The sequence below is a fragment of the Nicotiana tabacum genome, chromosome 16 (assembly GCF_000715075.1).
Source record: "Nicotiana tabacum cultivar K326 chromosome 16, ASM71507v2, whole genome shotgun sequence".
Classification (NCBI taxonomy): domain Eukaryota; kingdom Viridiplantae; phylum Streptophyta; class Magnoliopsida; order Solanales; family Solanaceae; genus Nicotiana; species Nicotiana tabacum.
Genome location: NC_134095.1, coordinates 48,176,648 through 48,193,284, shown reverse-complemented (window position 1 = coordinate 48,193,284; position 16,637 = coordinate 48,176,648). Strand labels below are relative to the sequence as shown.

The window sequence follows — 16,637 nt, the reverse complement described above, 5'->3', positions numbered from 1 at the left end:
AGATATTGAAATTAGAACTTGTGAAATATATACAAATAGGACAGCGTTGATTGAAGTGTTGGTCAATCTTTTGAGGTTTAGTTCGCGTAATTCTTACTTTAGTATTAGATTATTTTTTATGCTTCTACCATCCTTGAAAGCCAAAATTGGCTCATTTTGTCCACATTTCTTTTGCGACCAATACCTAAACATACCATGAATGGGGGTTTGTCTTCTTGAAAAAATATCCAATACCTAAACATACCATGAATGGGGGTTTGTCTTCTTGAAAAAATATTCTTTAACTTTTTGTGTTAAAATGATTTTTTTTAATGACAAATGATTGAAATTATCTGCATGTCTGATCTGAGTATTTTAAGGATGTTATTGCAGGACTATTTCAAATATGTTACCGACAAATCTATATATATATATATAATTGAGGGACGTAGGACCAGTGATGTGGCACTCTACTGAGCAAGTATTTTAACATATATTTTTTCTCAGTTTTTTTACCTTTTCTCTATTATTTTGTTTCTTAAAAATCATTTTTACCCTTCGGTTAGCCATTCAACAGTCACGCTGCTTCATTAACCCTTTTCGTTGAACCTTCCTCTACTAATCATCTTAATTACGCCTCCTCTGCTCCTCTTCTCTCTCATAAATATACCATAGTCAGTTTATCCTTTTCTCTTTGTGCCTTGCCGGAAAATAAATGTTAGCAAGACAAGATTATGTGGCATCGTTTTTTATTTTCAACTTTGAAGCCAAATTTCAAGTCGAAAATTAAAAACGATCAGCAACGTTATTGCTTCAAATCACTCAAAAACTTGATTCAAGGACATGATACTTTCTGCTCCGGAAAAAAAAAATCAAAAGCAGTTCATGACTTTGCAGGTTCCTTTTCTTCGAATTATCTTAACTTTTTTTACTCAATTATATTTGCTATTTATTTTAGGAACAATTTTAGAGGATGTCACGAATTCTCTAGATATTGAAATTAGAACTTGTGAAATATATATAGATAGGACAGGGTTGATTGAAGTGTTGGTCAATCTTTTGAGGTTTAGTTCACGTAATTCTTACTTTAGTATTAGATTATTTTTTATGCTTCTACCATCCTTGAAAGCCAAAATTGGCTCATTTTGTCCACATTTCTTTTGCGACCAATACCTAAACATACCATGAATGGGGGGTCTGTCTTCTTGAAAAAATATTCTTTAACTTTTTGTGTTAAAATGATTTTTTTATGGCAAATGGTTGAAATTATCTGCATGTCTGATCTGAGTATTTTAAGGATGTTATTGTAGGACTATTTCAAGTATGGTGCCGACAAAGCAATCGATAATCCATGGGCATCTATTATATTCTCGTGCTTCCTTCTTATAAAGTTGGCTCAGAGTTTGTGATCATGTATTTGTATGAAACCATTTTTGTTAAATTTGTGCTATAGTTTAGCGCAATACGAGTATTTACAACTTACATATATGTATGCCATTTGGATTTACAGATGTTTTACATAGTTGGTTTCTTAATTTCAGTATACAATTTTAATGGAGGTATATGTAATTGGGGCAATGGGTTCCTTCTGGTGGTTCAAGTGCGAGAATATTTTTGTTTATAACTGAGAATGTGTTAGACATTTTATTTTTCTCCTGCTAAATCTGAAAATATATTAGTATCAAATAGAGTCTTTTGTTCTTCTATGATGTGCTTGATAATTTTATTTTTGTTCTTTCTGTGTAATATTGCTATTTTTTTTTTCATTTCCCTGAAATGAATATGCCAGATATTAAAGATTACAAAAATAGAATGGTCTAATCATTCTCCTACTTCTCTTTCTGTTTCTTCTCCTTTGTCTTTCGTTTGTCCTTTTTTGGTAAGTAATCTTTCATTTTGTAAAACCAAATGATGTATTTTTGTATGTTTTAGCCTTGATTATTTACTATTGATCATATTTTGTATCTTTAATTAAATATAATATTAAAAAGAATTAAGAAACTATGGAAATACAAAGAAAACTGAATGGTATGTTGAACTTTAATTAAATATTGTAGAAGTGATTATATTTTCTCTCACTTTGCTTTTAATACCTTATTTTGAAATTTTAAAAATACTCCGAATACAAAAGCAAATAAAAAGAATGAAAATGAAGGATGATGTAAAGATATAGAAATATAAGACTAAACCTAGTGTCATTGTTTATTTATTTATTTATTGCTCTTGAAATTATATAATAAAAGTTTTTGCTGTAACATATAGAAGAACTATTTGTCGTGATGAATTTCAAAATTATATTGTTTAATAATGATAGTATCACTTTGTGGCATGATATAGGATATCATCAAAATATCGCAAATAGTACAAAGAGGTTCCGAGGTCAATAGTTAATGTTCATTCAAGGACATTATCTTAATATTAATATATTATCCAATTTTATTCTCATCAAAAAAGAAGATTTAGCCCTTCCATGTGTGTAAAATTAGATAAAGCTGAGTCTTAGAAGATTTTAAAAAGGAGCAATTAACTTTGGAGTACAATTACATCATAAGTGATAATGTTATGGTTGGAGAGCATAGACAAGATAAAAATGAACAAAGAATAAAGATTAAATTTGTAATTATAAAAATTTTACCATAAAATTTCATCCATACCTTCATATTTTTCGGATCGTGCGGAGCGCGTCCAAATTGACTAGTATATTAATATAAAGGAGAGATATAGAAGAGTGATGTGGCATCTTTCATAGGTGAGGATTGCTATTTATCTTTTTTCATGTTTTTTTGCCATTTTTCCTTCTTTTTTAATTCCCATTTGTATTATCAAAAGTTTTTTTTTCAAAAATGAGAGGAACGGTGCAACAATTAATTACTGTTGGAGTTTGAAAGACGCTTCCTATGAAAGGTTACGACAGTTATTTCCTTTTCTAATTATGGCAATTAAAGTAGTAAACAAGTAATTGCCTCTAAATATTTTGGTCAATTCCCCTGTAATTAATGTTATTAATTAATACGTTTAATATAAATTAGGCTAAGCTCTTCCTTTTTGACAACTATAGTAGCACTCCAACAGATATATTTATTCGCTTTAGCAACTTAAAAAATATAATGCAAATGATGGAAATCCATGTCATAGAACATTTTCTTTAACTTTGGGTATACTTTTCTTTGAGGAAGATAATCTCATGAAAAATACTCTGTAGAAGCAAGCATCTATAAACCGATTGGTTCATCATAAGCGATCGAGAAAGGATTGGACAAACATGTATTAACAGAATAATTGAGGTGAGTTTTTCAAAATCTTATTTGGAATTTTCTTATTCATTTTATATAACTATATATAATTAAAAAGAAATTTTTAGCGAAACCCGACATGATGCAAAAGAATAGGAAGACAAACAACTATGTATATATAACCTATTTTTATTATTTTTAATATCCGAATATTAAAAGAAGATCATTTCGTAAAGAGGTTTTTTCTAAATAGTTCACTAGTTAACTATAATTTCAAGTCATGACTATTTGAAAGTTTTATCTTTTATGAATAAACCCTTTGGTAACTATTTACTAATTATAAAGACAAACCTGTTATATCACGGGTTAGGCAAAAAGATAATGACGGCTGATTGGGTCCTAATTTCCCATTTCTCTTCGTTGAGCCATCTTAGGCCGTTCTGGGCCGCTCATTCCCCTTTTCTCTTGGGAAAATGACATGAAAACTTACACAAATGTCCCAAATAACTCTCAACTTATCAATTTTTAGCCATTAGTCATAAACTTATCAAAACTAGTTAAAAACATATAAAATTTTTAAAAAAAATAAATAAGGTTTTTTCTCTCAGAGAATCACATGGAAAAATCATCTTTCATATTTTTAAGCGTAATTAGCAACATTAAATGCAAGACGGAAAGGAAATTTCATGGATGGGGTAGCACATAAGGTGATGAAATATAATATATATATATATACCCAAAAATCTAAGCAAAAAAAGAAGTTTTCCAATGGGTATGATTGAAATTCATTAAAAACATATAAATAAGTCAATATACAAAATTTGAGGAAGATTAGAGGTCATTTGGACTGGTTTGTATCAAGATTCGTAATTAAATCGAGTTCAAAAAATGCTTCTGTAACATATGTATCAAACATGTATCAAACATGTATCTCACACACATGTATATATGGATATACATGTGATACACAATTGATACAAATATGATATATATGTGATACACAAATGATACATAATATGATACACATGTCATTTTTTTTATGTTCAGTTATTACTTCGAATTTTCAATTAAACCACCTCAAAACTTCACCAAATCATCCCAAAATTGAGATTCAAAATCCTAAAGATGTACCCAATCTATTCTAGTAACACCCACTAAAAAAAAAAAGCAAAAATTTGATTTTTTTTGTTACAAATAGCTAATTGGCTAATACTAGTAATATATGGCTAATAATAGTAATATTTTATGAATTTGCCAATTTTTGTAATGAGCTACTTATAAATGGACATAACTGGTACAATTCCAAAATGACACTGTATAGGTTCTCTCTAAATAATAGCAAAAAAATATATTTTGTATATGTATATATATAAATTACACAAACTTTATACATTTTTTGGTTATCGAATGTAAATAGTTTCTGGCGTGGGCTAAAAGTTAAAAAAGAAGAAGCTTCTCTCATGTAACGACCCCGCGGTCGTTTCGAGAGTTGTAGCCTCGTTCCCCTATTTTCCTGCTTCTTATGTGTTCTACAACTGTATTTTAACTTATCGGGTTAGTTGGTTTGGGTCCGGAGTGCTTTCGGAGTGAATTGAGAATACTTAGTCTCTTAATTGAAAGCTTGAGTTGAAAAAGTTGACCGGATTGACTTATGTGTAAACAATCTCGAATTTTAATTTTGCTGGTTATGTTAGCTCCGTTAGGTGATTTTGGACTTAGGAATGCGTCTGGAATGAGATTTGGAGTCCGTAGTGGAATTAGCCTTGAATTGGCGAAAGCTGGAATTTTTGCTATTTTGGCCAGCAATGAAAATTTTGATATCAGGGTTAGATTTGATTTTCGGAAGTTGGACTAGTTCCTTGGTGTCATTTATGACTTGGGTGCAAAATTTGAGTCGGATGTGGTTTGGTAGGTTTTGGCGTCATTTGTAGAATTTGGAAGTTTCGAAGTTCATTAGGCTTGAATTCGTGTGTAATTCTTATTTTGATATTGTTTGAGATGATTTGGGGATTCGACTAAGTTCGCATCGGGTTATAAGACTTCTTGGTACATTTGGTTGAGGTCCCGAGGGCCCCAGGGTGATTTCGGGTGGCTAACGGCTTGAATTGAGTTGAAGTGTGCATGCTGAAGTGCTGCTGGTTCTGGTATTTTCGCACCTGCGGTGGGGAGCCCGTTGGTGCGGCCCCGTAGAAGCGAGTAGGAGGTCACAAATGTGGGCAAGGTTGGGTGGGCTGGAATTGCAGAGCGAAGAGGTGTGCGCATCTGCGAGCCTGAAGATGCGAGGATGGCTCCACAGATGCGAAGGCAGGGATTTTGGTTGTTCCCGCACAAGCGGATGAATGAGAGCAGGTGCACCTCCGTAGGTGCGAGACCAGTGTTTTAAGTGAGTTTCCACAAAAGCGGAGTTCTAAATGCAAAAGTGTCTCCGCAGGTACGGATATTGCACCGCGGGTGCGGGTTTGCTAGGCAAAACCTATAAATAGAACACTTCGAGATTTTTCACCATTTTTCTCACTTTGAGCTCGGATGTTTTAGAGGGATTTCAAAGAAATTATTGAGGTAAGTTCCTTGTGCCTATTTATCTTCAATAATGGTATTTTTCCACTGATTTTACGCCTAATTAGTGAGATTTTGAAGTGAAATTTGGAAGTTTAGGGCTTGAGAATTGGAGAGTGAATTTTGGAGTTTTAGATGACCAAATAATGTCAGATTTTGATAATTTTAGTATGGCTGGACTCGTGAGTGAATGAGCTTTCGGGTTTAGTGACTTTTGTCGGATTTAGAGACGTGGCCCGGGGGCCGGGTTTGAGCCAATTTCGAATTTTGAGTCTAATTTAGTAGTTTTCTTATGGAATTGATTCCTTTAGCATATATTAATTGTATTGTACATGGATCCCAAAGGGCCACAATTGGGGAAATAAACCTGTGCCTGCAGATGGGTCCAACTTGGTTTGATGCTGAGTTTCAAGTATTGGACATATCCACCACATAAAATCTGTTGTTGGGACGATCTTGGATACATGCTGCTGGAGCCGTAGCATCTACGATACACCAGGCCGTGAAGTTTGAATTGAATCATCAGGAAGTGATCATTCATGGAGACGGGAATAACCCCATTTACACCAATCAAACTATTCCGGTTGTCGAGAATAGAAGGAATCTGGGTGGAGAAATGTACCATTGCATCGAGCGTGTCAATGCAATTGAAAAGGATAATTGGTGGAGCAACAAAATAAAAAGTATATTGACATGGACAGGGTATGAACCCGGCAAGGGTTTCGGCAAGAATCTCCAAGGGATCACCAAACCGATACAGTTAAAGAACCACGATACAACCTTTGGTCTTGGGTACGAATACACCTGGCAGGAGTACGATGATTGGTCACTTCCATGGCGTGGTCCCTATTACCCTCTCGAACAGCCAATACCATATTTGTACTAGACGTTTCAACAAACTGGCATGATATGGGGATCTGAAGAAGATGAGGCTCTAGTTGGCCGAATGAATCTGTTTTTGGACGATGAAGACATGGACTGCAATGCAATTGTTGAGGAGGAGGAGGAAGAAGACCTCATCATTTAGACCATGGAGAAAGGAGCCATTCTCAAGAATTGGACTGCTACACCATCCTAGGCCTGTCGACTTCCTGGGTAGCCTGGCAATTAGCATGATCTATTTTTAAGCAATTTTAAGCATTTATGACATTTTCAGTATTTTATTTTAAGACGCATTTTGTTTTGAAATAATTGCTCGAGTCATCAAGCCGTACTTGTTTTGATGCTTTCAAGATTTAACTAATGCATTGCTATTTTAGTATTTATTATTATCCTTTACATTTTCTCTCTACAATATTATTATTACTTTTCCTGATGAACCAATGACTATGACATGTAATGAGACAACGCAACATAAGAATAGTGATTCAGAGGAAATAGAAGAAGAAGATATAATCCCTCAGGAAATTGTTAGAGAAGTGGAAAATTTTGAGAATAAGCCTAAGTCAAATTTGGATGAAACCGAGATAGTCAACTTGGGAGATTTTGAAATGGTCAAAGAAACCCGCATAAGTATCCACTTGTCACCATCAGAGAAAGAAGAATACACCCATTTCTTGAAGGAATATGAAAATATTTTTTGATATGACTAGTTTGAGCACGTCTATCGTGGCTCATAAACTACCCACCAATCTGATCTGTCCGTCTGTAAAACATAAACTCAGAAAGTTCAAGAATGATATGAGTTTGAAAATCAAAGAGGAAGTCACCAAAAAGATCAAAGCTAAGGTTCTTAAAGTGGTTGAATACCCTACTTGGTTGGCCAACATCGTGCCAGTTTCGAAGAAGGATGGGAAGGTCAGAGTATGTGTTGACTATCGAGATTTGAACAAAGCAAGCCCCAAAGATTATTTCCCCTTACCCAATATACACATATTGATTGACAACTCTTCCAAGCATGAACTCCAATCCTTTGTGTATTGCTTCACAGGATACCATCAGATCTGGATGGATGAGGAAGATGCCGAGAAAACAACCTTTATCACTCTGTGGGGGATGTATTGTTATAAAATGATGTCGTTTGGCCTGAAGAATGCTAGGGCCACTTATATGAGAGCCATGACGACTATTTTTCATGATATGATTCACAAAGAAATAGAAGTATACGTGGATGGCATTATCATCAAATCCAGAAGATGCGCGTAACATATAGCATATTTAAGGAAATTCTTTAATCGGCTTCGAAAGTAAAACCTAAAACTAAATCCTGCAAAGTGTGCCTTCGGAGTCCCTTCTAGAAAATTGCTAGGTTTCATCATCATTCGCCAGGGGATTGAGTTAGACCCTTCAAAGGTCAAAGTCATCCATGATTTGCCACCTCCGAAGAGCAAGAAAGATGTGATGAGCTTCTTGGGGCGTCTCAATTACATCAGCCGGTTCATAGCACAATGGATCGTGATCTGTGAGCAAATTTTCAAATTGCTGAAGAAAGATGCTGCAAGAACATGGACTGAAGAATGTCACAAAGCCTTTGACAGAATCAAGGAATACCTATCCATACCACCAGTCTTGGTCCTACCAGAACCTGGTAGACCTTTGCTACGCTATTTGTTCGTACTAGATGGAGCTTTCGGTTGTGTTTTAGGACAACACAACGAGACATGAAGAAAGGAACAAGCCATATACTATCTGAGTAAGAAGTTCACACCCTATGAGGCACGGTATTCTTTGCTGGAACGCACCTGCTGTGCCCTAACTTGAATAACTCAGAAATTGAGGCACTACTTCTGTGCCTACACTATATATCTCATATTAAGGATGGATCCCCTGAAATACATCTTTTAGAAACCCATGCCTACAGGGAAACAAGCAACATGGCAGATATTGTTGAGTGAGTTTGATATCGTCTATGTGACTCAGAAGGTAGTCAAGGGACATGTGTTAGCAGATTATCTTGCAAAGAATCCTGTTACAGGAGAATACAAACCACCAAAAACGTATTTTCCCGACGAAGAAGTGTCGTTGTAGGAGAAGATATCACCGAAGTTAATGACGGTTGGAGAGTGTTCTTCGACGGGGCTGCAAATTTCAAAGGAGTGTGTATTGGAACAGTTTTGGTGTCAGAAATAGGTCAACACTATCCAGTATCCATGAAGCTCAGGTTTTCGTGCACCAATAATATGGCCGAATATGAGGCTTGCATCGTGGGGCTTAATTTGGCCATCAACATGAATATCCAGGAGTTGTTGGTAATTGGTAATTAAGATATTTTGGTACATCAGGTTCAAGGAGAATGGGCTACAAAGAATACTAAGATATTACCATATCTATATCATGTTAAAGAGTTGATGAAGAGGTTCACGAAGATAGAGTTCAGACATGTTCCGAGAATCCAAAATGAGTTTGCAGATGCATTGGCCACTTTGTCTTCCATGATACAACACCCACATAAAATTTCATCGACCCTATCCAGTAAGAATCCATATCCAACCGTCTTATTACGCTCATGTTGAAGAAGAAACAGATAGAAATCGATTGTTTCACGATATCAAGGAATATTTGGCAAAAGGAGAATACCCGGAGCACACAAATCATACTCAGAAATGCACACTATGGAGATTGTCCAATCATTTCTTCCAAAGTGGAGGAATTCTGTATAGAAGGACTCTAGAGCTAGGGTTATTATGGTATGTTGATTCCAGAGAAGCTTCTAAACTGCTCGAGGAGATACACGCTGGAACCTGCGGGCCGCACATGAATGGTTTCGTTCTAGCCAAGAAGATATTAAGAGCATGATACTTTTGGATGGCTATGGAAACAGACTGCATTAGGTATGTCCAAAAGTGTCACCAGTGTCAGGTACATGCAGATATGATACGTGTACCACCAAATGAACTCAATGCAACAAGTTCACCATGGACGTTTGCCGCTTGGGGAATGGATGTCATCTCTCCATCTGAGCATGCCGCTTCGAATGAGCACATGTTAATTTTAGTGGCCATAGACTACTGCACAAAATGGGTTGAGGTTGCATCTTACAAGGCTGTAACCAAGAAAGTCATCACAGATTTTGTTAGAGATCGTGTTGTTTGCCGATTCGGGGTACCAGAATCCATCATCACCGACAATGTTGCCAATCTCAGCAGCGATTTAATGAAAGCTATGTGTGAAACCTTCAATATCAAGCATAAGAATTCCACAGCATACAAACCTCAAATGAATGGAGTCGTGGAAGCAGCCAAAAAGAACATTAAGAAAATTCTAAGAAAAATGGTAGAAACCCATAAGAAATGGCACGAGAATTACCATTTGCCTTATTGGGATATCGTACCACAGTTCACACATCAACCGGAGCAACTCCCTACATGCTGGTTTATGGTACTAAAGCTGTTATTCCCGCCGAGGTTGAAATTTCTTCTTTGAGAATTATACAGGAAGCAGAACTCAGTGATGTAGAATGGATAAGGAATCGCTATGAACAATTGGCTCTTATCGACAAAAAATAATGAATGCAGTATGTCATGGTCAACTTTATCATAGCAGAATGTCCAGAGCTTTTAATAAAAGGGTCAAACCTAGACAGTTCACACCGGGGCAGCTGGTGTTGAAACGAATCTTCCCACATCAGGATGAAGCCAAAGGAAAGTTTTCACCCAATTGGCAAGGGACCTACATGGTTCACAGGGTACTAACAGTAGGAGCACTCATACTTGCAGAAATGGACGGAGAAGTTTGGCCAAAGCCTATCAATTCGACGCAGTCAAGAGCTACTATATTTAAATTATTTACATTTCTTCATTAGATGTAACTAAACTATGCTTGACCTGATTCTCATTTAAGAGGGGTTATGTAGGGAGCCTTGTGGGTTCGGTCACATCTCAATAAAATTTTCATTTTCCCACTACCAGTAACTGGGGTAGAATTTTGAGGAGGACCCTCAAAATTCCGGAGCAAGTCTAGCCAAAGTTATGATATGCAAGATAGTCAAAGAATCAATTAAGTAACTAGGGCAAAATTTTGATAAAGATTCTCAAAATTCCAGAGCAAATCCAACAAACTTTATCACATGCAGAACGACCGAAGGATCGCTTACTAAACTGGGGAAGAATTTTGAGGAGAACCCTCAAAATTCTAATGCAAAGAAGTCACAATGTCTCTAAAAGTGTCGCAGTCATTGATTCATTTAGTTTACCTAATATCATAAACTATTATGTTATAAAATAACTATGTTTATCAAATACATGCATACTTTTCAAAAACTTTATTTCTATGACAGACATATGCTACCCATGGTAACTGGAATAGGATCTCGATAAAGAGCAAAGCAAGAAGGCGAAGGCACGAACTGACCTCCCCCTATAGAACTCACAAATCTTTCTTTAAATGCAGGTATGATAAAACGACGATACTCGCAGATATATCAAGACACGACCTTCAAGACAACGAATTATCTAGCATGAACATCTTCAGCTAATAAATACTTTACTTTTCCATTTGTCTCCCATTTGTATGAGGCTAAGCACTTCCTTCCACTACATGAGACTAAGCATTGTCTCCTCTTCTTGTTTAAGACTAAGTCCTGACTCCTCAATTGCATAAGGCTAAGTTCTGCCTCCCTAAATGCATGAGACTAAGCATTGTCTCCCTTTCTTGCATGAGGCTAAGCCCTGCCTCCCCAACTGCCTAAGCCTAAGCTCTGCCTTTTCTTGTCTAATGTCGAATGCTACGTTGATTGAAATCCAGGACTATCTTGCTTTTCCCGGGCTAAGCTCTGTCCCAATCATATGCAAGACTAAGCCCTGTCTTGTTTCACCCATCATCATGTCTCTACATTTCATGGGATGAAACATCGCCATCTATCCGAAGGCGCCATAATCCGAAGGCATCATCTTCATAGCTTGAAGACACCATGTCATGGCCTGAGGACCTCTCAATATTGCATATCATTATTCAAAGGCATCATGGTTCAGAGGCACCATTCTCATAGCCCAAGAACATCATTTCATGGCCTGTGAATCCCTTATCTCACGATTCATGGCTCATGACGTCATGGTCTAAGACACCATCCTCAACCTCCGAAGACAATCTTCATGGTCCAAAGAGAATTTAATCATATATAAATTCCCGCAATATCCTATATATATATATATTTGCGTGCATCATGTTTTATGTTTTGCAGGTAATCAAGGAAATAACCGTTCATCAAACAGGAGCAACCTTCGCTCTGGTTTCCGCTCACATCATTCACACCCTACCATTATTTCAAATATAACTGAATCCCATCAATTACTCGCTCTTACTGTATGACCGTTCAGATATCTTCCCTGTGATACATCCATAACATCTCAAATTCATAGTCGTGACTTCGCATAAATTCATCTGATACTATCCTACTCAAACGAATCCTTTTCGAAATACACGACCATCCTTACAAAAATGACATCGGTTTCGTTCACCGTTGGATCCAGAACTACATATGGCCTGATTTATGTAAAACTAGGATATGTAGGTAGCTTAGAGACCAGGGTGTTGCCTATATTTTTTAAAATACCTCATTCGTTCAAAATCAGTCATTATTTCTTTACCCGACAACTCTTTCATCCTTCTCAAGTAAAGAGGGACAACTGTTGATACCCAATTTTCCCTATATATATATATATATATATATATATATATATATACACACACACACACACTCTTTCAAAATAGTGCACATGCATCATCATTTGATTTACAAGCATGCACAAATATTTTTTTTATAATTTTTCATAATTTTTAAAATCTTTAAATCAATTTATTTCTGCATTTTATTATATATAAATATGTATTAATTACCTTATAAATTATTTTATGATGATTTTATCATCTAAACATATCATTTACACCCATATTAAATTTTAAATATTTTTAGCACATTTGTCATAATAATGTTTGCATTTTAAGGCAAAAATGCACATTTTGCAATAATAGATCATACAAACTTATAATTACTTTATTCATGTAAATAATAATCTTTTATATTTTTATAGTATTAATATTTTTTTAAACTATTTTTATGCACAAATGATATTTTTGTTATTTATTTATTACTTTTATAAATTATTTGTTTAATAAATTGAGTATTTAATATCTGGCCCCAATTTTCAATTAAATATTTCGGACCTAAAACTACCCAAACCTACCCAATTACCCCAAACCCAATACCTTTTGCCCAATTACCCTAACCCACTCAATTAAACCCAACCCAGTCCGCTAAAATCCTAGCCATTGATAAAAAATGATTAACGGATCATAAACGATCCCTCCCTTTCCTTATATATCCACCCCCAAACCCTAACCCTCGTTTCCTAAATTCACCGCCTCTATTTCCCTTCTCTAATGAACCTTAATCCCGCCGCCTCACTAAAATCCCACCAAATCCCGTTCCTAATGGGATTTTTTCCCCATTCACTTACCATTTCAGTATTTTTCCTTTACTTGGTGTTATTCTACAGAATAACTTAGGTACTTGCCTAAACATGTCAAGTACCTCACTTTAAGGTTGTCCTAATCGATTGTCACCTCTTGAATCTGGACGACCTTAAGTCCAAACGCGTTATTTTGTAGCGTCTGAGCCCGATTTGCTCGCATCTCACTAATTCATACTTAACCCTAAGGTTAGGGTTTTCAGTTTCTCTTTTGATTCGAACCAAAACTGGTTCAAGCTTTGATTTTGAGTATTATTTCGTCTATATTCACTCTATTATGCGTAATCTGCCTAGTTCTGTTGATTTCTTTTACTTACCCTAAATTAGGGTTTCAGATCTTCTTAATTGAACCAAATCTGGTTCAGTTCCGTGCTTCATTTGAATAATCTCCTATCTATGTTCATTTTATGAAAATATGTGATTCTTTGCCTTTACTTTCTTCCAATTTTGCGGTTTACATAGTAGGGTTTCAGACCCTTTTACTTGAACTAAATTTGGTTCTTTTCTGTGCTTCTTGTGAATAATTTCCCGTCTATGTTCATGTACGCATTATGTGATTCTTTGCCTTATTTTCTGCCAATCTCGTGTATTTTTACCTAAAATTTGGGGTTTCAATTTTATTGACTCAAACACTTGCCTTTTTGGTGTTTAAACCAATTATTTTCTATGTTTATGTTCTAGTTATTGTATTTAAACCCCTCTGCACTCCCTTTTGAAAGAGGTCCTAAGTTCTAAGTTCAAAAAATACTTAAGAACACTATAAACTAAGGTTGTGTGCTTCCACACTTGAATAATCTTGTTATGTATTCTAATTCCTAGCCGGCTAGAAGCCAAGGCCAGAAATTTCCAAGTTCTTGCTCTTGTTCAGTGATATTTACCATACTGTTGAATTCCTTCTTCCTTGCTTCATCTTAACAGGTGAGTGACCATGCCTTTTACCATTTCATTCTGATTATCTGCCATTTCATCTATGTGTTACTTCAATTGAACTATGATATCCTAAATGCTATTACATCTAAGACATGCTTAAATCTACTGTGAATTTATTAGTTCAATCCTGCTTAACCATATGTCACAGATAGCAATCTCTTTAAGTTCAGCTCTATTATAATTTTGTTCTGTGAACATTTTCTTATATCTCCTTTTATGGGCTAGTTAACTATGTATAGATGTATGCAAATCTATTTGCTGAACCTGTTATAATGTGGCATGTTTGATCCTGTTTCATCATATTTTTGACACTTCTAGTAACTTCCCTAATTAGTCCCTAACATATCATGATCTGTTACTAATTGTTTTCTTCTTATGACACTAGTTTCTGCACTTAGCCTAATTTGGATCCTCTTTTATCACTATAAATCTGTTTTTGTGACTTTTGACTAACTTCATTTCCTAAAAACTTGACTAAGTTTGCCTAAGTTCAAGCATGTCTATTATTTGTGTGTATATGTTCAATTTGGATTCTGTCATCCAGTGAAATCCCTTGACTCCATTCTATTCCTTTACTATTTGTCTTTCTGAATTCTTATTCTTAGCCGGCTGAAAGCCAAGGCTATTTAAGTTCTGCCATTTGGCCTCCCTAGTGTGAGCATTGCTCAGGGTTCATGTGAGACCCTTGTGAACTCTGACGCACTAGGACCTGGTCCCTAGTCTTTCCCTGAACTATTTCTGATCAATCTCTCTAGTGTGAGCACTGCCCTATGTTCTTGAAGCCATTGGGAACTCTGACACACTAGGGACTTGGGTTTCGTATACTCAGCTTTGATATATGGGTGAATCACTCAACAACCGGTTATTTTGTATCTATTAACATGAATTTTGGAGCTATTATGGGTTGAAGGTCTGGCCTGTCCAGGTGTATTTGGGCATACTGTAGGCTCCCTATAGTTATACTTATTCTGTAATTCATTCCAATAAATTATGATTTGTAAGAATTATTTGTAATAACTATTTGGGGTATTAGTAAATTTGGGGAAAGGGCTTTATCCTATCCTTGCACTGAAATGGGCAGAAATCCTGCCTATAGGCTCATCACCTAGCTAAAATATTCTATTATGTTCAAACATGTTCAACTTCATGTGCTAGAAATTATGCCAATAGGTAATCTGTCTTTGCTCAAAACATGCTACTTTTCTGAAATCATGCCTATAGGTACTCTATCCTTGTTCAAAATGTATTATTTTCCAGTAGAAATCCTGCCTATAGGTCCTTTATTTGGTTAAACTATGCTCTACGTCCTTCGTTAGAAATCATGTCTATAAGATCTAAAAAATTAGTTTTGATCGTACAAACCATGCATATAGGAACAAAAGTCGATTTTAGAGATCATGCCTATAGGATCTAAAATCAGTTTGAATTATAGAAATCATGCTTATAGGATCTGAATCCGTTACCTGTTTTACTCGTTTCTTTAATAGTCCTCAATACTAGGTTAACTATTGTCACTAGAAACCATGCCTATAGGATTCAATTAACCAATTCTAAATATAGTCCCATAATTACCATTGTTAGTTGCTACACAAAGTGCCTAGATACCATGCCTATAGGTTAATCACTTATACCTATAATCAGTAGACAACTCTATAGGTTTCAGAGGTTATAAATTGTCCGCTCATTAAATTTAGATTCATATAGAGATCCTGCCTATAGGTTTCTGCAATCTTAACTATTTAAAATCAACAAACTATCTTTGTCAATCTGACTTGCGTGCATTTGTTGTCTAATTACGGAGGCCAACTTAAGCCCTTACTTGCTTATAAGTGAAAGTCCAATGTGTTCTATTTGTCGCCTAGCTTTTGATATTTTTGAGCAGCCTAAGTTAAAGTCTAGAACTACCCTAAAATAGAGGTCCAAACGCTTCTTGGACCATAGGCATGGGATGGGTAGTGCATGCATAGGACACAACATAGAATTGACTAGTGCGCTTCAAGTAAACAACTTAAAGATAGTAATTAGGTAGCAGGAGATGATAATCTGTGCCCGCTGAATAAAATGAGTAACACCCCATCTCGAGGGAGTTACGAAGTATTATTTATGTTGCACACGGTGATCCTTTCGCTAAAAAACTTAGGATCCCCCTCCCAGTAGGTGATCCTTTCAATCGATTATTCAAGTTTAGTAATTCCTTGTTTCTTAGCTTTGATCACATAGACTAATTCATATAATTGAGTTTGGTCGGGACCCACAGTTGTTGACCTCGAAGAGTGTATAACACCTTCTCTTCGAGGTAATTTGGAGCCCTTACCCGATCTTTGGTGATGCAAATTGGACAAGCAAAGTTATTTGCAAATAGGTGCCCTAACGTGTAACGACACGACCAGTCGTTTTGAGCTTTTGCACTTTGATCGCCAGTTCTCGGGCAGACTTTCCATGTATGATGTATTATAACTGATGTAAAACGTTGGTTTTGGTTATCACGGAAATCAGTATGAATTTGAAAGAACAGTCTCAGCTGAAAGCTTAA

General features: G+C 35.7%; 1 long non-coding RNA gene across 1 annotated transcript; it reads left to right on the top strand.

The window, feature by feature from the left end:
- Positions 1-558: 558 nt before the first annotated feature.
- On the top strand, positions 559-1,534 carry LOC107810251 (uncharacterized). Its single transcript, XR_001653589.2, has 2 exons — positions 559-876; positions 1,290-1,534. It is a non-coding gene; the product is annotated as an uncharacterized LOC107810251 (long non-coding RNA).
- The last annotated feature ends 15,103 nt before the right edge of the window (positions 1,535-16,637 follow it).